The sequence below is a fragment of the Lissotriton helveticus genome, chromosome 4_1 (genome assembly GCF_964261635.1).
Source record: "Lissotriton helveticus chromosome 4_1, aLisHel1.1, whole genome shotgun sequence".
NCBI lineage: Eukaryota > Metazoa > Chordata > Amphibia > Caudata > Salamandridae > Lissotriton > Lissotriton helveticus.
This window is the reverse complement of record NC_136063.1, coordinates 1,971,395,742-1,971,419,310: the sequence shown is the minus strand read 5'-3', so window position 1 is coordinate 1,971,419,310 and position 23,569 is coordinate 1,971,395,742.

Below are 23,569 nucleotides of genomic sequence, written 5' to 3'. Positions count from 1 at the left end.
AAGTCCTTGGATGCTTGATTCCGGTCTGGGAAAGACATGGCTTGGTAGTTCGGACTGGACTGTTCAATGAGGCACAGGGTCAGAGCTGATTTGCATATAGCCAGTGTCTAACCCAGGGTGGTGTGGAGTGCAAAAAACTATGGATTTAGGCCCAGATGCTTGTACTGGGGTGAATGTATGACATTGTTCGACATTCTGTCCATCAACTTTGTTTTTTGCAATTTTCACCCCGAGTGGGCTGGGTATGCTCAGACGTGAGTCCCAGGCTCTCCACACTACTGGAGTCAAGCTATCTAGGCTGATGAAGGCTGATAGCCAGAAACCGGTCCTTGGATGCTTGATTCCGGTCTGAGAAAGACATGGCTTGGTAGTTCGGACTGGACTGTTCCCATGAGGCACAGGGTCAGAGCTGATTTGCATATAGCCAGTGTCTAACCCAGGGTGGTATGGAGTGCAAAAAACGATGGATTTAGGCCCAGATCCTTGTACTGGGGTGAATGTATGACATTGTTTGACATTCTGTCCATCAACTTTGTTTTTTGCAATTTTCACCCCGAGTGGGCTGGGTATGCTCAGACGTGAGTCCCAGGCTCTCCACACTACTGGAGTCAAACTATCCAGGCTGATGAAGGCTGATAGCCAGAAACCGGTCCTTGGATGCTTGATTCCGGTCTGGGAAAGACATGGCTTGGTAGTTCGGACTGGACTGTTCCCATGAGGCACAGGGTCAGAGCTGATTTGCATATAGCCAGTGTCTAACCCAGGGTGGTGTGGAGTGCAAAGAACGATGGATTTAGGCCCAGATCCTTGTACTGGGGTGAATGTATGACATTGTTCGACATTCTGTCCATCAACTTTGTTTTTTGCAATTTTCACCCCGAGTGGGCTGGGTATGCTCAGACGTGAGTCCCAGGCTCTCCACACCACTGGAGTCAAGCTATCTAGGCGGATGAAGGCTGATAGCCAGAAACCGGTCCTTGGATGCTTGATTCCGGTCTGGGAAAGACATGGCTTGGTAGTTCGGACTGGACTGTTCCCATGAGGCACAGGGTCAGAGCTGATTTGCATATAGCCAGTGTCTATCCCAGGGTGGTGTGGAGTACAAAAAAACGATGGATTTAGGCCCAGATCCTTGTACTGGGGTGAATGTATGACATTGTTCTACACTCTGTCCATCACCTGTGTTTTTTGCAATTTTCACCCCGAGTGTGCTGGGTATGCTCAGACATGAGTCCCAGGCTCTCAACACCACTGGAGTCAAGCTATCCAGGCTGATGAAGGCTGATAGCCAGAAACCGGTCCTTGGATGCTTGATTCCGGTTCGGGAAAGACATGGCTTGGTAGTTCGGACTGGACTGTTCCCATGAGGCACAGGGTCAGAGCTGATTTGCATATAGCCAGTGTCTAACCCAGGGTGGTGTGGAGTGCAAAAAACTATGGATTTAGGCCCAGATCCTTGTACTGGGGTGAATGTATGACATTGTTCTACACTCTGTCCATCACCTGTGTTTTTTGCAATTTTCACCCCGAGTGGGCTGGGTATGCTCAGATGTGATTCACAGGCTCTCCACATCACTGGAGTCAAGCTATAAAGGCTGATGAAGGCTGATAGTCAGAAACCGGTCCTTGGATGCTTGATTCTGGTCTGGGAAAGACATGGCCTGGTAGTTCGGACTGGACTGTTCCCATGAGGCACAGGGTCAGAGCTGATTTGCATATAGCCAGTGTCTAACCCAGGGTGGTGTGGAGTGCAAAAAAACAATGGATTTAGGCCCAGATCCTTGTACTGGGGTGAATGTATGACATTGTTCTACACTCTGTCCATCACCTGTGTTTTTTGCAATTTTCACCCCGAGTGGGCTGGGTATGCTCAGATGTGAGTCCCAGGCTCTCCACATCACTGGAGTCAAGCTATAAAGGCTGATGAAGGCTGATAGCCAGAAACCGGTCCTTGGATGCTTGATTCCAGTCTGGGAAAGACATGGCCTGGTAGTTCGGACTGGACTGTTCCCATGAGGCACAGGGTCAGAGCTGATTTGCATATAGCCAGTGTCTAACCCATGGTGGTGTGGACTGCAAAAAAACGATGGATTTAGGCCCAGATCCTTGTGCTGGAGTGAATGTATGACATTGTTCTACATTCTGTCCATCACCTGTGTTTTTTGCAATTTTCACCCCGAGTGGGCTGGGTATGCTCAGATGTGAGTCCCAGGCTCTCCACACCACTGGAGTCAAGCTATCCAGGCTGATGAAGGCTGATAGCCAGAAACCGGTCCTTGGATGCTTGATTCCGGTCTGGGAAAGACATGGCTTGGTAGTTCGGACTGGACTGTTCCCATGAGGCACAGGGTCAGAGCTGATTTGCATATAGCCAGTGTCTATCCCAGGGTGGTGTGGAGTGCAAAAAAAACAATGGATTTAGGCCCAGATCCTTGTACTGGGGTGAATGTATGACATTGTTCTACACTCTGTCCATCACCTGTGTTTTTTGCAATTTTCACCCCGAGTGGGCTGGGTATGCTCAGATGTGAGTCCGAGGCTCTCCACATCACTGGAGTCAAGCTATAAAGGCTGATGAAGGCTGATAGCCAGAAACCGGTCCTTGGATGCTTGATTCCGGTCTGGGAAAGACATGGCCTGGTAGTTCGGACTGGACTGTTCCCATGAGGCACAGGGTCAGAGCTGATTTGCATATAGCCAGTGTCTAACCCAGGGTGGTGTGGACTGCAAAAAAACGATGGATTTAGGCCCAGATCCTTGTACTGGGGTGAATGTATGACATTGTTCTACATTCTGTCCATCAACTTTGTTTTTTGCAATTTTCACCCCGAGTGGTCTGGGTATGCTCAGTCTTGAGTCCCAGGCTCTCCACACCACTGGAGTCAAGCTATAAAGGCTGATGAAGGCTGATAGCCAGAAACCAAGTCCTTGGATGCTTGATTCCGGTCTGGGAAAGACATGGCTTGGTAGTTCGGACTGGACTGTTCCCATGAGGCACAGGGTCAGAGCTGATTTGCATATAGCCAGTGTCTAACCCAGGGTGGTGTGGAGTGCAAAAAACTATGGATTTAGGCCCAGATCCTTGTACTGGGGTGAATGTATGACATTGTTCGACATTCTGTCCATCAACTTTGTTTTTTGCAATTTTCACCCCGAGTGGGCTGGGTATGCTCAGACGTGAGTCCCAGGCTCTCCACACCACTGGAGTCAAGCTATCTAGGCTGATGAAGGCTGATAGCCAGAAACCGGTCCTTGGATGCTTGATTCCGGTCTGGGAAAGACATGGCTTGGTAGTTCGGACTGGACTGTTCCCATGAGGCACAGGGTCAGAGCTGATTTGCATATAGCCAGTGTCTAACCCAGGGTGGTGTGGAGTGCAAAAAACGATGGATTTAGGCACAGATCCTTGTACTGGGGTGAATGTATGACATTGTTTGACATTCTGTCCATCAACTTTGTTTTTTGCAATTTTCACCCCGAGTGGGCTGGGTATGCTCAGACGTGAGTCCCAGGCTCTCCACACTACTGGAGTCAAACTATCCAGGCTGATGAAGGCTGATAGCCAGAAACCAGTCCTTGGATGCTTGATTCCGGTCTGGGAAAGACATGGCTTGGTAGTTCGGACTGGACTGTTCCCATGAGGCACAGGGTCAGAGCTGATTTGCATATAGCCAGTGTCTAACCCAGGGTGGTGTGGACTGCAAACAAACAATGGATTTAGGCCCAGATCCTTGTGCTGGAGTGAATGTATGACATTGTTCTACATTCTGTCCATCACCTGTGTTTTTTGCAATTTTCACCCCGAGTAGGCTGGGTATGCTCAGATGTGAGTCCCAGGCTCTCCACACCACTGGAGTCAAGCTATCCAGGCTGATGAAGGCTGATAGCCAGAAACCGGTCCTTGGATGCTTGATTCCGGTCTGGGAAAGACATGGCTTGGTAGTTCGGACTGGACTGTTCCCATGAGGCACAGGGTCAGAGCTGATTTGCATATAGCCAGTGTCTATCCCAGGGTGGTGTGGAGTGCAAAAAAACGATGGATTTAGGCCCAGATCCTTGTACTGGGGTGAATGTATGACATTGTTCTACACTCTGTCCATCACCTGTGTTTTTTGCAATTTTCACCCCGAGTGTGCTGGGTATGCTCAGACGTGAGTCCCAGGCTCTCAACACCACTGGAGTCAAGCTATCCAGGCTGATGAAGGCTTATAGCCAGAAACCGGTCCTTGGATGCTTGATTCCGGTCTGGGAAAGACATGGCTTGGTAGTTCGGACTGGACTGTTCCCATGAGGCACAGGGTCAGAGCTGATTTGCATATAATATAGCCAGTGTCTAACCCAGGGTGGTGTGGAGTGCAAAAAAACGATGGATTTAGGCCCAGATCCTTGTACTGGGGTGAATGTATGACATTGTTCTACATTCTGTCCATCAACTTTGTTTTTTGCAATTTTCACCCCGAGTGGGCTGGGTATGCTCAGTCGTGAGTCCCAGGCTCTCCACACCACTGGAGTCAAGCTATAAAGGCTGATGAAGGCTGATAGCCAGAAACCAAGTCCTTGGATGCTTGATTCCGGTCTGGGAAAGACATGGCTTGGTAGTTCGGACTGGACTGTTCCCATGAGGCACAGGGTCAGAGCTGATTTGCATATAGCCAGTGTCTAACCCAGGGTGGTGTGGAGTGCAAAAAACTATGGATTTAGGCCCAGATGCTTGTACTGGGGTGAATGTATGACATTGTTCGACATTCTGTCCATCAACTTTGTTTTTTGCAATTTTCACCCCGAGTGGGCTGGGTATGCTCAGACGTGAGTCCCAGGCTCTCCACACTACTGGAGTCAAGCTATCTAGGCTGATGAAGGCTGATAGCCAGAAACCGGTCCTTGGATGCTTGATTCCGGTCTGAGAAAGACATGGCTTGGTAGTTCGGACTGGACTGTTCCCATGAGGCACAGGGTCAGAGCTGATTTGCATATAGCCAGTGTCTAACCCAGGGTGGTATGGAGTGCAAAAAACGATGGATTTAGGCCCAGATCCTTGTACTGGGGTGAATGTATGACATTGTTTGACATTCTGTCCATCAACTTTGTTTTTTGCAATTTTCACCCCGAGTGGGCTGGGTATGCTCAGACGTGAGTCCCAGGCTCTCCACACCACTGGAGTCAAGCTATCCAGGCTGATGAAGGCTGATAGCCAGAAACCGGTCCTTGGATGCTTGATTCCGGTCTGGGAAAGACATGGCTTGGTAGTTCGGACTGGACTGTTCCCATGAGGCACAGGGTCAGAGCTGATTTGCATATAGCCAGTGTCTATCCCAGGGTGGTGTGGAGTGCAAAAAAACGATGGATTTAGGCCCAGATCCTTGTACTGGGGTGAATGTATGACATTGTTCTACACTCTGTCCATCACCTGTGTTTTTTGCAATTTTCACCCCGAGTGTGCTGGGTATGCTCAGACGTGTGTCCCAGGCTCTCAACACCACTGGAGTCAAGCTATCCAGGCAGATGAAGGCTGATAGCCAGAAACCGGTCCTTGGATGCTTGATTCCGGTCTGGGAAAGACATGGCTTGGTAGTTCGGACTGGACTGTTCCCATGAGGCACAGGGTCAGAGCTGATTTGCATATAGCCAGTGTCTAACCCAGGGTGGTGTGGAGTGCAAAAAACGATGGATTTAGGCCCAGATCCTTGTACTGGGGTGAATGTATGACATTGTTCGACATTCTGTCCATCAACTTTGTTTTTTGCAATTTTCACCCTGAGAAGGCTGGGTATGCTCAGACGTGAGTCCCAGGCTCTCCACACCACTGGAGTCAAGCTATCTAGGCTGATGAAGGCTGATAGCCAGAAACCGGTCCTTGGATGCTTGATTCCGGTCTGGGAAAGACATGGCTTGGTAGTTCGGACTGGACTGTTCCCATGAGGCACAGGGTCAGAGCTGATTTGCATATAGCCAGTGTCTAACCCAGGGTGGTGTGGAGTGCAAAAAACGATGGATTTAGGCCCAGATCCTTGTACTGGGGTGAATGTATGACATTGTTCGACATTCTGTCCATCAACTTTGTTTTTTGCAATTTTCACCCCGAGTGGGCTGGGTATGCTCAGACGTGAGTCCCAGGCTCTCCACACTACTGGAGTCAAGCTATCTAGGCTGATGAAGGCTGATAGCCAGAAACCGGTCCTTGGATGCTTGATTCCGGTCTGAGAAAGACATGGCTTGGTAGTTCGGACTGGACTGTTCCCATGAGGCACAGGGTCAGAGCTGATTTGCATATAGCCAGTGTCTAACCCAGGGTGGTATGGAGTGCAAAAAACGATGGATTTAGGCCCAGATCCTTGTACTGGGGTGAATGTATGACATTGTTTGACATTCTGTCCATCAACTTTGTTTTTTGCAATTTTCACCCCGAGTGGGCTGGGTATGCTCAGACGTGAGTCCCAGGCTCTCCACACTACTGGAGTCAAACTATCCAGGCTGATGAAGGCTGATAGCCAGAAACCGGTCCTTGGATGCTTGATTCCGGTCTGGGAAAGACATGGCTTGGTAGTTCGGACTGGACTGTTCCCATGAGGCACAGGGTCAGAGCTGATTTGCATATAGCCAGTGTCTAACCCAGGGTGGTGTGGAGTGCAAAGAACGATGGATTTAGGCCCAGATCCTTGTACTGGGGTGAATGTATGACATTGTTCGACATTCTGTCCATCAACTTTGTTTTTTGCAATTTTCACCCCGAGTGGGCTGGGTATGCTCAGACGTGAGTCCCAGGCTCTCCACACCACTGGAGTCAAGCTATCTAGGCGGATGAAGGCTGATAGCCAGAAACCGGTCCTTGGATGCTTGATTCCGGTCTGGGAAAGACATGGCTTGGTAGTTCGGACTGGACTGTTCCCATGAGGCACAGGGTCAGAGCTGATTTGCATATAGCCAGTGTCTATCCCAGGGTGGTGTGGAGTACAAAAAAACGATGGATTTAGGCCCAGATCCTTGTACTGGGGTGAATGTATGACATTGTTCTACACTCTGTCCATCACCTGTGTTTTTTGCAATTTTCACCCCGAGTGTGCTGGGTATGCTCAGACATGAGTCCCAGGCTCTCAACACCACTGGAGTCAAGCTATCCAGGCTGATGAAGGCTGATGACCAGAAACCGGTCCTTGGATGCTTGATTCCGGTTCGGGAAACACATGGCTTGGTAGTTCGGACTGGACTGTTCCCATGAGGCACAGGGTCAGAGCTGATTTGCATATAGCCAGTGTCTAACCCAGGGTGGTGTGGAGTGCAAAAAACTATGGATTTAGGCCCAGATCCTTGTACTGGGGTGAATGTATGACATTGTTCTACACTCTGTCCATCACCTGTGTTTTTTGCAATTTTCACCCCGAGTGGGCTGGGTATGCTCAGATGTGATTCACAGGCTCTCCACATCACTGGAGTCAAGCTATAAAGGCTGATGAAGGCTGATAGTCAGAAACCGGTCCTTGGATGCTTGATTCTGGTCTGGGAAAGACATGGCCTGGTAGTTTGGACTGGACTGTTCCCATGAGGCACAGGGTCAGAGCTGATTTGCATATAACCAGTGTCTAACCCAGGGTGGTGTGGACTGCAAAAAAACGATGGATTTAGGCCCAGATCCTTGTGCTGGAGTGAATGTATGACATTATTCTACAATCTGTCCATCACCTGTGTTTTTTGCAATTTTCACCCCGAGTGGGCTGGGTATGCTCAGACGTGAGTCCCAGGCTCTCAACACCACTGGAGTCAAGCTATCCAGGCTGATGAAGGCTGATAGCCAGAAACCGGTCCTTGGATGCTTGATTCCGGTCTGGGAAAGACATGGCCTGGTAGTTCGGACTGGACTGTTCCCATGAGGCACAGGGTCAGAGCTGATTTGCATATAGCCAGTGTCTAACCCAGGGTGGTGTGGAGTGCAAAAAAACAATGGATTTAGGCCCAGATCCTTGTACTGGGGTGAATGTATGACATTGTTCTACACTCTGTCCATCACCTGTGTTTTTTGCAATTTTCACCCCGAGTGGGCTGGGTATGCTCAGATGTGAGTCCCAGGCTCTCCACATCACTGGAGTCAAGCTATAAAGGCTGATGAAGGCTGATAGCCAGAAACCGGTCCTTGGATGCTTGATTCCAGTCTGGGAAAGACATGGCCTGGTAGTTCGGACTGGACTGTTCCCATGAGGCACAGGGTCAGAGCTGATTTGCATATAGCCAGTGTCTAACCCATGGTGGTGTGGACTGCAAAAAAACGATGGATTTAGGCCCAGATCCTTGTGCTGGAGTGAATGTATGACATTGTTCTACATTCTGTCCATCACCTGTGTTTTTTGCAATTTTCACCCCGAGTGGGCTGGGTATGCTCAGATGTGAGTCCCAGGCTCTCCACACCACTGGAGTCAAGCTATCCAGGCTGATGAAGGCTGATAGCCAGAAACCGGTCCTTGGATGCTTGATTCCGGTCTGGGAAAGACATGGCTTGGTAGTTCGGACTGGACTGTTCCCATGAGGCACAGGGTCAGAGCTGATTTGCATATAGCCAGTGTCTATCCCAGGGTGGTGTGGAGTGCAAAAAAAACAATGGATTTAGGCCCAGATCCTTGTACTGGGGTGAATGTATGACATTGTTCTACACTCTGTCCATCACCTGTGTTTTTTGCAATTTTCACCCCGAGTGGGCTGGGTATGCTCAGATGTGAGTCCGAGGCTCTCCACATCACTGGAGTCAAGCTATAAAGGCTGATGAAGGCTGATAGCCAGAAACCGGTCCTTGGATGCTTGATTCCGGTCTGGGAAAGACATGGCCTGGTAGTTCGGACTGGACTGTTCCCATGAGGCACAGGGTCAGAGCTGATTTGCATATAGCCAGTGTCTAACCCAGGGTGGTGTGGACTGCAAAAAAACGATGGATTTAGGCCCAGATCCTTGTACTGGGGTGAATGTATGACATTGTTCTACATTCTGTCCATCAACTTTGTTTTTTGCAATTTTCACCCCGAGTGGTCTGGGTATGCTCAGTCTTGAGTCCCAGGCTCTCCACACCACTGGAGTCAAGCTATAAAGGCTGATGAAGGCTGATAGCCAGAAACCAAGTCCTTGGATGCTTGATTCCGGTCTGGGAAAGACATGGCTTGGTAGTTCGGACTGGACTGTTCCCATGAGGCACAGGGTCAGAGCTGATTTGCATATAGCCAGTGTCTAACCCAGGGTGGTGTGGAGTGCAAAAAACTATGGATTTAGGCCCAGATCCTTGTACTGGGGTGAATGTATGACATTGTTCGACATTCTGTCCATCAACTTTGTTTTTTGCAATTTTCACCCCGAGTGGGCTGGGTATGCTCAGACGTGAGTCCCAGGCTCTCCACACCACTGGAGTCAAGCTATCTAGGCTGATGAAGGCTGATAGCCAGAAACCGGTCCTTGGATGCTTGATTCCGGTCTGGGAAAGACATGGCTTGGTAGTTCGGACTGGACTGTTCCCATGAGGCACAGGGTCAGAGCTGATTTGCATATAGCCAGTGTCTAACCCAGGGTGGTGTGGAGTGCAAAAAACGATGGATTTAGGCACAGATCCTTGTACTGGGGTGAATGTATGACATTGTTTGACATTCTGTCCATCAACTTTGTTTTTTGCAATTTTCACCCCGAGTGGGCTGGGTATGCTCAGACGTGAGTCCCAGGCTCTCCACACTACTGGAGTCAAACTATCCAGGCTGATGAAGGCTGATAGCCAGAAACCACTCCTTGGATGCTTGATTCCGGTCTGGGAAAGACATGGCTTGGTAGTTCGGACTGGACTGTTCCCATGAGGCACAGGGTCAGAGCTGATTTGTATATAGCCAGTGTCTAACCCAGGGTGGTGTGGACTGCAAACAAACAATGGATTTAGGCCCAGATCCTTGTGCTGGAGTGAATGTATGACATTGTTCTACATTCTGTCCATCACCTGTGTTTTTTGCAATTTTCACCCCGAGTGGGCTGGGTATGCTCAGATGTGAGTCCCAGGCTCTCCACACCACTGGAGTCAAGCTATCCAGGCTGATGAAGGCTGATAGCCAGAAACCGGTCCTTGGATGCTTGATTCCGGTCTGGGAAAGACATGGCTTGGTAGTTCGGACTGGACTGTTCCCATGAGGCACAGGGTCAGAGCTGATTTGCATATAGCCAGTGTCTATCCCAGGGTGGTGTGGAGTGCAAAAAAACGATGGATTTAGGCCCAGATCCTTGTACTGGGGTGAATGTATGACATTGTTCTACACTCTGTCCATCACCTGTGTTTTTTGCAATTTTCACCCCGAGTGTGCTGGGTATGCTCAGACGTGAGTCCCAGGCTCTCAACACCACTGGAGTCAAGCTATCCAGGCTGATGAAGGCTTATAGCCAGAAACCGGTCCTTGGATGCTTGATTCCGGTCTGGGAAAGACATGGCTTGGTAGTTCGGACTGGACTGTTCCCATGAGGCACAGGGTCAGAGCTGATTTGCATATAATATAGCCAGTGTCTAACCCAGGGTGGTGTGGAGTGCAAAAAAACAATGGATTTAGGCCCAGATCCTTGTACTGGGGTGAATGTATGACATTGTTCTACATTCTGTCCATCAACTTTGTTTTTTGCAATTTTCACCCCGAGTGGGCTGGGTATGCTCAGTCGTGAGTCCCAGGCTCTCCACACCACTGGAGTCAAGCTATAAAGGCTGATGAAGGCTGATAGCCAGAAACCAAGTCCTTGGATGCTTGATTCCGGTCTGGGAAAGACATGGCTTGGTAGTTCGGACTGGACTGTTCCCATGAGGCACAGGGTCAGAGCTGATTTGCATATAGCCAGTGTCTAACCCAGGGTGGTGTGGAGTGCAAAAAACTATGGATTTAGGCCCAGATGCTTGTACTGGGGTGAATGTATGACATTGTTCAACATTCTGTCCATCAACTTTGTTTTTTGCAATTTTCACCCCGAGTGGGCTGGGTATGCTCAGACGTGAGTCCCAGGCTCTCCACACTACTGGAGTCAAGCTATCTAGGCTGATGAAGGCTGATAGCCAGAAACCGGTCCTTGGATGCTTGATTCCGGTCTGAGAAAGACATGGCTTGGTAGTTCGGACTGGACTGTTCCCATGAGGCACAGGGTCAGAGCTGATTTGCATATAGCCAGTGTCTAACCCAGGGTGGTATGGAGTGCAAAAAACGATGGATTTAGGCCCAGATCCTTGTACTGGGGTGAATGTATGACATTGTTTGACATTCTGTCCATCAACTTTGTTTTTTGCAATTTTCACCCCGAGTGGGCTGGGTATGCTCAGACGTGAGTCCCAGGCTCTCCACACCACTGGAGTCAAGCTATCCAGGCTGATGAAGGCTGATAGCCAGAAACCGGTCCTTGGATGCTTGATTCCGGTCTGGGAAAGACATGGCTTGGTAGTTCGGACTGGACTGTTCCCATGAGGCACAGGGTCAGAGCTGATTTGCATATAGCCAGTGTCTATCCCAGGGTGGTGTGGAGTGCAAAAAAACGATGGATTTAGGCCCAGATCCTTGTACTGGGGTGAATGTATGACATTGTTCTACACTCTGTCCATCACCTGTGTTTTTTGCAATTTTCACCCCGAGTGTGCTGGGTATGCTCAGACGTGTGTCCCAGGCTCTCAACACCACTGGAGTCAAGCTATCCAGGCAGATGAAGGCTGATAGCCAGAAACCGGTCCTTGGATGCTTGATTCCGGTCTGGGAAAGACATGGCTTGGTAGTTCGGACTGGACTGTTCCCATGAGGCACAGGGTCAGAGCTGATTTGCATATAGCCAGTGTCTAACCCAGGGTGGTGTGGAGTGCAAAAAACGATGGATTTAGGCCCAGATCCTTGTACTGGGGTGAATGTATGACATTGTTCGACATTCTGTCCATCAACTTTGTTTTTTGCAATTTTCACCCTGAGAAGGCTGGGTATGCTCAGACGTGAGTCCCAGGCTCTCCACACCACTGGAGTCAAGCTATCTAGGCTGATGAAGGCTGATAGCCAGAAACCGGTCCTTGGATGCTTGATTCCGGTCTGGGAAAGACATGGCTTGGTAGTTCGGACTGGACTGTTCCCATGAGGCACAGGGTCAGAGCTGATTTGCATATAGCCAGTGTCTAACCCAGGGTGGTGTGGAGTGCAAAAAACGATGGATTTAGGCCCAGATCCTTGTACTGGGGTGAATGTATGACATTGTTCGACATTCTGTCCATCAACTTTGTTTTTTGCAATTTTCACCCCGAGTGGGCTGGGTATGCTCAGACGTGAGTCCCAGGCTCTCCACACCACTGGAGTCAAACTATCCAGGCTGATGAAGGCTGATAGCCAGAAACCGGTCCTTGGATGCTTGATTCCGGTCTGGGAAAGACATGGCTTGGTAGTTCGGACTGGACTGTTCCCATGAGGCACAGGGTCAGAGCTGATTTGCATATAGCCAGTGTCTAACCCAGGGTGGTGTGGACTGCAAAAAAACGATGGATTTAGGCCCAGATCCTTGTGCTGGAGTGAATGTATGACATTGTTCTACATTCTGTCCATCACCTGTGTTTTTTGCAATTTTCACCCCGAGTGTGCTGGATATGCTCAGATGTGAGTCCCAGGCTCTCCACACCACTGGAGTCAAGCTATCCAGGCTGCTGAAGGCTGATAGCCAGAAACCGGTCCTTGGATGCTTGATTCCGGTCTGGGAAAGACATGGCTTGGTAGTTCGGACTGGACTGTTCCAATGAGGCACAGGGTCAGAGCTGATTTGCATATAGCCAGTGTCTAACCCAGGGTGGTGTGGAGTGCAAAAAACTATGGATTTAGGCCCAGATCCTTGTACTGGGGTGAATGTATGACATTGTTTGACATTCTGTCCATCAACTTTGTTTTTTGCAATTTTCACCCCGAGTGGGCTGGGTATGCTCAGACGTGAGTCCCAGGCTCTCCACACTACTGGAGTCAAACTATCCAGGCTGATGAAGGCTGATAGCCAGAAACCGGTCCTTGGATGCTTGATTCCGGTCTGGGAAAGACATGGCTTGGTAGTTCGGACTGGACTGTTCCCATGAGGCACAGGGTAAGAGCTGATTTGCATATAGCCAGTGTCTAACCCAGGGTGGTGTGGACTGCAAACAAACGATGGATTTAGGCCCAGATCCTTGAGCTGGAGTGAATGTATGACATTGTTCTACATTCTGTCCATCACCTGTGTTTTTTGCAATTTTCACCCCGAGTGGGCTGGTTATGCTCAGATGTGAGTCCCAGGCTCTCCACACCACTGGAGTCAAGCTATCCAGGCTGATGAAGGCTGATAGCCAGAAACCGGTCCTTGGATGCTTGATTCCGGTCTGGGAAAGACATGGCTTGGTAGTTCGGACTGGACTGTTCCCATGAGGCACAGGGTCAGAGCTGATTTGCATATAGCCAGTGTCTATCCCAGGGTGGTGTGGAGTGCAAAAAAACGATGGATTTAGGCCCAGATCCTTGTACTGGGGTGAATGTATGACATTGTTCTACACTCTGTCCATCACCTGTGTTTTTTGCAATTTTCACCCCGAGTGTGCTGGGTATGCTCAGACGTGTGTCCCAGGCTCTCAACACCACTGGAGTCAAGCTATCCAGGCAGATGAAGGCTGATAGCCAGAAACCGGTCCTTGGATGCTTGATTCCGGTCTGGGAAAGACATGGCTTGGTAGTTCGGACTGGACTGTTCCCATGAGGCACAGGGTCAGAGCTGATTTGCATATAGCCAGTGTCTAACCCAGGGTGGTGTGGAGTGCAAAAAACGATGGATGTAGGCCCAGATCCTTGTACTGGGGTGAATGTATGACATTGTTCGACATTCTGTCCATCAACTTTGTTTTTTGCAATTTTCACCCTGAGAAGGCTGGGTATGCTCAGACGTGAGTCCCAGGCTCTCCACACCACTGGAGTCAAGCTATCTAGGCTGATGAAGGCTGATAGCCAGAAACCGGTCCTTGGATGCTTGATTCCGGTCTGGGAAAGACATGGCTTGGTAGTTCGGACTGGACTGTTCCCATGAGGCACAGGGTCAGAGCTGATTTGCATATAGCCAGTGTCTAACCCAGGGTGGTGTGGAGTGCAAAAAACGATGGATTTAGGCCCAGATCCTTGTACTGGGGTGAATGTATGACATTGTTCGACATTCTGTCCATCAACTTTGTTTTTTGCAATTTTCACCCCGAGTGGGCTGGGTATGCTCAGACGTGAGTCCCAGGCTCTCCACACCACTGGAGTCAAACTATCCAGGCTGATGAAGGCTGATAGCCAGAAACCGGTCCTTGGATGCTTGATTCCGGTCTTGGAAAGACATGGCTTGGTAGTTCGGACTGGACTGTTCCCATGAGGCACAGGGTCAGAGCTGATTTGCATATAGCCAGTGTCTAACCCAGGGTGGTGTGGACTGCAAAAAAACGATGGATTTAGGCCCAGATCCTTGTGCTGGAGTGAATGTATGACATTGTTCTACATTCTGTCCATCACCTGTGTTTTTTGCAATTTTCACCCCGAGTGGGCTGGATATGCTCAGATGTGAGTCCCAGGCTCTCCACACCACTGGAGTCAAGCTATCCAGGCTGCTGAAGGCTGATAGCCAGAAACCGGTCCTTGGATGCTTGATTCCGGTCTGGGAAAGACATGGCTTGGTAGTTCGGACTGGACTGTTCCCATGAGGCACAGGGTCAGAGCTGATTTGCATATAGCCAGTGTCTAACCCAGGGTGGTGTGGAGTGCAAAAAACTATGGATTTAGGCCCAGATCCTTGTACTGGGGTGAATGTATGACATTGTTCGACATTCTGTCCATCAACTTTGTTTTTTGCAATTTTCACCCCGAGTGGGCTGGGTATGCTCAGACGTGAGTCCCAGGCTCTCCACACCACTGGAGTCAAGCTATCTAGGCTGATGAAGGCTGATAGCCAGAAACCGGTCCTTGGATGCTTGATTCCGGTCTGGGAAAGACATGGCTTGGTAGCTCGGACTGGACTGTTCCCATGAGGCACAGGGTCAGAGCTGATTTGCATATAGCCAGTGTCTAACCCAGGGTGGTGTGGAGTACAAAAAACGATGGATTTAGGCCCAGATCCTTGTACTGGGGTGAATGTATGACATCGTTCTACATTCTGTCCATCACCTGTGTTTTTTGCAATTTTCACCCCGAGTGGGCAGGGTATGCTCAGACGTGAGTCCAAGGCTCTACACACCACTGGAGTCAAGCTATAAAGGCTGATGAAGGCTGATAGCCAGAAACCGGTCCTTGGATGCTTGATTCCGGTCTGGGAAAGACATGGCTTGGTAGTTCGGACTGGACTGTTCCCATGAGGCACAGGGTCAGAGCTGATTTGCATATAGCCAGTGTCTAACCCAGGGTGGTGTGGACTGCAAAAAAACGATGGATTTAGGCCCAGATCCTTGTGCTGGAGTGAATGTATGACATTGTTCTACATTCTGTCCATCACCTGTGTTTTTTGCAATTTTCACCCCGAGTGGGCTGGGTATGCTCAGATGTGAGTCCCAGGCTCTCCACACCACTGGAGTCAAGCTATCCAGGCTGATGAAGGCTGATAGCCAGAAACCGGTCCTTGGATGCTTGATTCCGGTCTGGGAAAGACATGGCTTGGTAGTTCGGACTGGACTGTTCCCATGAGGCACAGGGTCAGAGCTGATTTGCATATAGCCAGTGTCTATCCCAGGGTGGTGTGGAGTGCAAAAAAACGATGGATTTAGGCCCAGATCCTTGTACTGGGGTGAATGTATGACATTGTTCTACACTCTGTCCATCACCTGTGTTTTTTGCAATTTTCACCCCGAGTGTGCTGGGTATGCTCAGACGTGAGTCCCAGGCTCTCAACACCACTGGAGTCAAGCTAACCAGGCTGATGAAGGCTGATAGCCAGAAACCGGTCCTTGGATGCTTGATTCAGGTCTGGGAAAGACATGGCTTGGTAGTTCGGACTGGACTGTTCCCATGAGGCACAGGGTCAGAGCTGATTTGCATATAGCCAGTGTCTAACCCAGGGTGGTGTGGAGTGCAAAAAAACGATGGATTTAGGCCCAGATCCTTGTACTGGGGTGAATGTATGACATTGTTCTACATTCTGTCCATCAACTTTGTTTTTTGCAATTTTTACCCCGAGTGGGCTGGGTATGCTCAGTCGTGAGTCCCAGGCTCTCCACACCACTGGAGTCAAGCTATAAAGGCTGATGAAGGCTGATAGCCAGAAACCAAGTCCTTGGATGCTTGATTCCGGTCTGGGAAAGACATGGCTTGGTAGTTCGGACTGGACTGTTCCCATGAGGCACAGGGTCAGAGCTGATTTGCATATAGCCAGTGTCTAACCCAGGGTGGTGTGGAGTGCAAAAAACTATGGATTTAGGCCCAGATCCTTGTACTGGGGTGAATGTATGACATTGTTCGACATTCTGTCCATCAACTTTGTTTTTTGCAATTTTCACCCCGAGTGGGCTGGGTATGCTCAGACGTGAGTCCCAGGCTCTCCACACCACTGGAGTCAAGCTATCTAGGCTGATGAAGGCTGATAGCCAGAAACCGGTCCTTGTATGCTTGATTCCGGTCTGGGAAAGACATGGCTTGGTAGTTCGGACTGGACTGTTCCCATGAGGCACAGGGTCAGAGCTGATTTGCATATAGCCAGTGTCTAACCCAGGGTGGTGTGGAGTGCAAAAAACGATGGATTTAGGCACAGATCCTTGTACTGGGGTGAATGTATGACATTGTTTGACATTCTGTCCATCAACTTTGTTTTTTGCAATTTTCACCCCGAGTGGGCTGGGTATGCTCAGACGTGAGTCCCAGGCTCTCCACACTACTGGAGTCAAACTATCCAGGCTGATGAAGGCTGATAGCCAGAAACCGGTCCTTGGATGCTTGATTCCGGTCTGGGAAAGACATGGCTTGGTAGTTCGGACTGGACTGTTCCCATGAGGCACAGGGTCAGAGCTGATTTGCATATAGCCAGTGTCTAACCCAGGGTGGTGTGGACTGCAAACAAACAATGGATTTAGGCCCAGATCCTTGTGCTGAAGTGAATGTATGACATTGTTCTACATTCTGTCCATCACCTGTGTTTTTTGCAATTTTCACCCCGAGTGGGCTGGGTATGCTCAGATGTGAGTCCCAGGCTCTCCACACCACTGGAGTCAAGCTATCCAGGCTGATGAAGGCTGACAGCCAGAAACCGGTCCTTGGATGCTTGATTCCGGTCTGGGAAAGACATGGCTTGGTAGTTCGGACTGGACTGTTCCCATGAGGCACAGGGTCAGAGCTGATTTGCATATAGCCAGTGTCTATCCCAGGGTGGTGTGGAGTGCAAAAAAACGATGGATTTAGGCCCAGATCCTTGTACTGGGGTGAATGTATGACATTGTTCTACACTCTGTCCATCACCTGTGTTTTTTGCAATTTTCACCCCGAGTGTGCTGGGTATGCTCAGACGTGAGTCCCAGGCTCTCAACACCACTGGAGTCAAGCTATCCAGGCTGATGAAGGCTGATAGCCAGAAACCGGTCCTTGGATGCTTGATTCCGGTCTGGGAAAGACATGGCTTGGTAGTTCGGACTGGACTGTTCCCATGAGGCACAGGGTCAGAGCTGATTTGCATATAATATAGCCAGTGTCTAACCCAGGGTGGTGTGGAGTGCAAAAAAACGATGGATTTAGGCCCAGATCCTTGTACTGGGGTGAATGTATGACATTGTTCTACATTCTGTCCATCAACTTTGTTTTTTGCAATTTTCACCCCGAGTGGGCTGGGTATGCTCAGTCGTGAGTCCCAGGCTCTCCACACCACTGGAGTCAAGCTATAAAGGCTGATGAAGGCTGATAGCCAGAAACCAAGTCCTTGGATGCTTGATTCCGGTCTGGGAAAGACATGGCTTGGTAGTTCGGACTGGACTGTTCCCATGAGGCACAGGGTCAGAGCTGATTTGCATATAGCCAGTGTCTAACCCAGGGTGGTGTGGAGTGCAAAAAACTATGGATTTAGGCCCAGATGCTTGTACTGGGGTGAATGTATGACATTGTTCGACATTCTGTCCATCAACTTTGTTTTTTGCAATTTTCACCCCGAGTGGGCTGGGTATGCTCAGACGTGAGTCCCAGGCTCTCCACACTACTGGAGTCAAGCTATCTAGGCTGATGAAGGCTGATAGCCAGAAACCGGTCCTTGGATGCTTGATTCCGGTCTGGGAAAGACATGGCTTGGTAGTTCGGACTGGACTGTTCCCATGAGGCACAGGGTCAGAGCTGATTTGCATATAGCCAGTGTCTAACCCAGGGTGGTGTGGAGTGCAAAAAACGATGGATTTAGGCCCAGATCCTTGTACTGGGGTGAATGTATGACATTGTTTGACATTCTGTCCATCAACTTTGTTTTTTGCAATTTTCACCCCGAGTGGGCTGGGTATGCTCAGACGTGAGTCCCAGGCTCTCCACACTACTGGAGTCAAACTATCCAGGCTGATGAAGGCTGATAGCCAGAAACCGGTCCTTGGATGCTTGATTCTGGTCTGGGAAAGACATGGCTTGGTAGTTCGGACTGGACTGTTCCCATGAGGCACAGGGTAAGAGCTGATTTGCATATAGCCAGTGTCTAACCCAGGGTGGTGTGGACTGCAAACAAACGATGGATTTAGGCCCAGATCCTTGTGCTGGAGTGAATGTATGACATTGTTCTACATTCTGTCCATCACCTGTGTTTTTTTGCAATTTTCACCCCGAGTGGGCTGGTTATGCTCAGATGTGAGTCCCAGGCTCTCCACACCACTGGAGTCAAGCTATCCAGGCTGATGAAGGCTGATAGCCAGAAACCGGTCCTTGGATGCTTGATTCCGGTCTGGGAAAGACATGGCTTGGTAGTTCGGACTGGACTGTTCCCATGAGGCACAGGGTCAGAGCTGATTTGCATATAGCCAGTGTCTATCCCAGGGTGGTGTGGAGTGCAAAAAAACGATGGATTTAGGCCCAGATCCTTGTACTGGGGTGAATGTATGACATTGTTCTACACTCTGTCCATCACCTGTGTTTTTTGCAATTTTCACCCCGAGTGTGCTGGGTATGCTCAGACGTGTGTCCCAGGCTCTCAACACCACTGGAGTCAAGCTATCCAGGCAGATGAAGGCTGATAGCCAGAAACCGGTCCTTGGATGCTTGATTCCGGTCTGGGAAAGACATGGCTTGGTAGTTCGGACTGGACTGTTCCCATGAGGCACAGGGTCAGAGCTGATTTGCATATAGCCAGTGTCTAACCCAGGGTGGTGTGGAGTGCAAAAAACGATGGATTTAGGCCCAGATCCTTGTACTGGGGTGAATGTATGACATTGTTCGACATTCTGTCCATCAACTTTGTTTTTTGCAATTTTCACCCTGAGAAGGCTGGGTATGCTCAGACGTGAGTCCCAGGCTCTCCACACCACTGGAGTCAAGCTATCTAGGCTGATGAAGGCTGATAGCCAGAAACCGGTCCTTGGATGCTTGATTCCGGTCTGGGAAAGACATGGCTTGGTAGTTCGGACTGGACTGTTCCCATGAGGCACAGGGTCAGAGCTGATTTGCATATAGCCAGTGTCTAACCCAGGGTGGTGTGGAGTGCAAAAAACGATGGATTTAGGCCCAGATCCTTGTACTGGGGTGAATGTATGACATTGTTCGACATTCTGTCCATCAACTTTGTTTTTTGCAATTTTCACCCCGAGTGGGCTGGGTATGCTCAGACGTGAGTCCCAGGCTCTCCACACCACTGGAGTCAAACTATCCAGGCTGATGAAGGCTGATAGCCAGAAACCGGTCCTTGGATGCTTGATTCCGGTCTGGGAAAGACATGGCTTGGTAGTTCGGACTGGACTGTTCCCATGAGGCACAGGGTCAGAGCTGATTTGCATATAGCCAGTGTCTAACCCAGGGTGGTGTGGACTGCAAAAAAACGATGGATTTAGGCCCAGATCCTTGTGCTGGAGTGAATGTATGACATTGTTCTACATTCTGTCCATCACCTGTGTTTTTTGCAATTTTCACCCCGAGTGTGCTGGATATGCTCAGATGTGAGTCCCAGGCTCTCCACACCACTGGAGTCAAGCTATCCAGGCTGCTGAAGGCTGATAGCCAGAAACCGGTCCTTGGATGCTTGATTCCGGTCTGGGAAAGACATGGCTTGGTAGTTCGTACTGGACTGTTCCCATGAGGCACAGGGTCAGAGCTGATTTGCATATAGCCAGTGTCTAACCCAGGGTGGTGTGGAGTGCAAACAACTATGGATTTAGGCCCAGATCCTTGTACTGGGGTGAATGTATGACATTGTTTGACATTCTGTCCATCAACTTTGTTTTTTGCAATTTTCACCCCGAGTGGGCTGGGTATGCTCAGACGTGAGTCCCAGGCTCTCCACACTACTGGAGTCAAACTATCCAGGCTGATGAAGGCTGATAGCCAGAAACCGGTCCTTGGATGCTTGATTCCGGTCTGGGAAAGACATGGCTTGGTAGTTCGGACTGGACTGTTCCCATGAGGCACAGGGTAAGAGCTGATTTGCATATAGCCAGTGTCTAACCCAGGGTGGTGTGGACTGCAAATAAAAACGATGGATTTAGGCCCAGATCCTTGAGCTGGAGTGAATGTATGACATTGTTCTACATTCTGTCCATCACCTGTGTTTTTTGCAATTTTCACCCCGAGTGGGCTGGTTATGCTCAGATGTGAGTCCCAGGCTCTCCACACCACTGGAGTCAAGCTATCCAGGCTGATGAAGGCTGATAGCCAGAAACCGGTCCTTGGATGCTTGATTCCGGTCTGGGAAAGACATGGCTTGGTAGTTCGGACTGGACTGTTCCCATGAGGCACAGGGTCAGGGCTGATTTGCATATAGCCAGTGTCTATCCCAGGGTGGTGTGGAGTGCAAAAAAACGATGGATTTAGGCCCAGATCCTTGTACTGGGGTGAATGTATGACATTGTTCTACACTCTGTCCATCACCTGTGTTTTTTGCAATTTTCACCCCGAGTGTGCTGGGTATGCTCAGACGTGTGTCCCAGGCTCTCAACACCACTGGAGTCAAGCTATCCAGGCAGATGAAGGCTGATAGCCAGAAACTGGTCCTTGGATGCTTGATTCCGGTCTGGGAAAGACATGGCTTGGTAGTTCGGACTGGACTGTTCCCATGAGGCACAGGGTCAGAGCTGATTTGCATATAGCCAGTGTCTAACCCAGGGTGGTGTGGAGTGCAAAAAACGATGGATTTAGGCACAGATCCTTGTACTGGGGTGAATGTATGACATTGTTCGACATTCTGTCCATCAACTTTGTTTTTTGCAATTTTCACCCTGAGAAGGCTGGGTATGCTCAGACGTGAGTCCCAGGCTCTCCACACCACTGGAGTCAAGCTATCTAGGCTGATGAAGGCTGATAGCCAGAAACCGGTCCTTGGATGCTTGATTCCGGTCTGGGAAAGACATGGCTTGGTAGTTCGGACTGGACTGTTCCCATGAGGCACAGGGTCAGAGCTGATTTGCATATAGCCAGTGTCTAACCCAGGGTGGTGTGGAGTGCAAAAAACGATGGATTTAGGCCCAGATCCTTGTACTGGGGTGAATGTATGACATTGTTCGACATTCTGTCCATCAACTTTGTTTTTTGCAAATTTCACCCCGAGTGGGCTGGTTATGCTCAGATGTGAGTCCCAGGCTCTCCACACCACTGGAGTCAAGCTATCCAGGCTGATGAAGGCTGATAGCCAGAAACCGGTCCTTGGATGCTTGATTCCGGTCTGGGAAAGACATGGCTTGGTAGTTCGGACTGGACTGTTCCCATGAGGCACAGGGTCAGAGCTGATTTGCATATAGCCAGTGTCTATCCCAGGGTGGTGTGGAGTGCAAAAAAACGATGGATTTAGGCCCAGATCCTTGTACTGGGGTGAATGTATGACATTGTTCTAAACTCTGTCCATCACCTGTGTTTTTTGCAATTTTCACCCCGAGTGTGCTGGGTATGCTCAGACGTGTGTCCCAGGCTCTCAACACCACTGGAGTCAATCTATCCAGGCAGATGAAGGCTGATAGCCAGAAACCGGTCCTTGGATGCTTGATTCCGGTCTGGTAAAGACATGGCTTGGTAGTTCGGACTGGACTGTTCCCATGAGGCACAGGGTCAGAGCTGATTTGCATATAGCCAGTGTCTAACCCAGGGTGGTGTGGAGTGCAAAAAACGATGGATTTAGGCCCAGATCCTTGTACTGGGGTGAATGTATGACATTGTTCGACATTCTGTCCATCAACTTTGTTTTTTGCAATTTTCACCCTGAGAAGGCTGGGTATGCTCAGACGTGAGTCCCAGGCTCTCCACACCACTGGAGTCAAGCTATCTAGGCTGATGAAGGCTGATAGCCAGAAACCGGTCCTTGGATGCTTGATTCCGGTCTGGGAAAGACATGGCTTGGTAGTTCGGACTGGACTGTTCCCATGAGGCACAGGGTCAGAGCTGATTTGCATATAGCCAGTGTCTAACCCAGGGTGGTGTGGAGTGCAAAAAACGATGGATTTAGGCCCAGATCCTTGTACTGGGGTGAATGTATGACATTGTTCGACATTCTGTCCATCAACTTTGCTTTTTGCAATTTTCACCCCGAGTGGGCTGGGTATGCTCAGACGTGAGTCCCAGGCTCTCCACACCACTGGAGTCAAACTATCCAGGCTGATGAAGGCTGATAGCCAGAAACCGGTCCTTGGATGCTTGATTCCGGTCTGGGAAAGACATGGCTTGGTAGTTCGGACTGGACTGTTCCCATGAGGCACAGGGTCAGAGCTGATTTGCATATAGCCAGTGTCTAACCCAGGGTGGTGTGGACTGCAAAAAAACAATGGATTTAGGCCCAGATCCTTGTGCTGGAGTGAATGTATGACATTGTTCTACATTCTGTCCATCACCTGTGTTTTTTGCAATTTTCACCCCGAGTGTGCTGGATATGCTCAGATGTGAGTCCCAGGCTCTCCACACCACTGGAGTCAAGCTATCCAGGCTGCTGAAGGCTGATAGCCAGAAACCGGTCCTTGGATGCTTGATTCCGGTCTGGGAAAGACATGGCTTGGTAGTTCGGACTGGACTGTTCCCATGAGGCACAGGGTCAGAGCTGATTTGCATATAGCCAGTGTCTAACCCAGGGTGGTGTGGAGTGCAAACAACTATGGATTTAGGCCCAGATCCTTGTACTGGGGTGAATGTATGACATTGTTTGACATTCTGTCCATCACCTGTGTTTTTTGCAATTTTCACCCCGAGTGGGCTGGTTATGCTCAGATGTGAGTCCCAGGCTCTCCACACCACTGGAGTCAAACTATCCAGGCTGATGAAGGCTGATAGCCAGAAACCGGTCCTTGGATGCTTGATTCCGGTCTGGGAAAGACATGGCTTGGTAGTTCGGACTGGACTGTTCCCATGAGGCACAGGGTCAGGGCTGATTTGCATATAGCCAGTGTCTATCCCAGGGTGGTGTGGAGTGCAAAAAAACGATGGATTTAGGCCCAGATCCTTGTACTGGGGTGAATGTA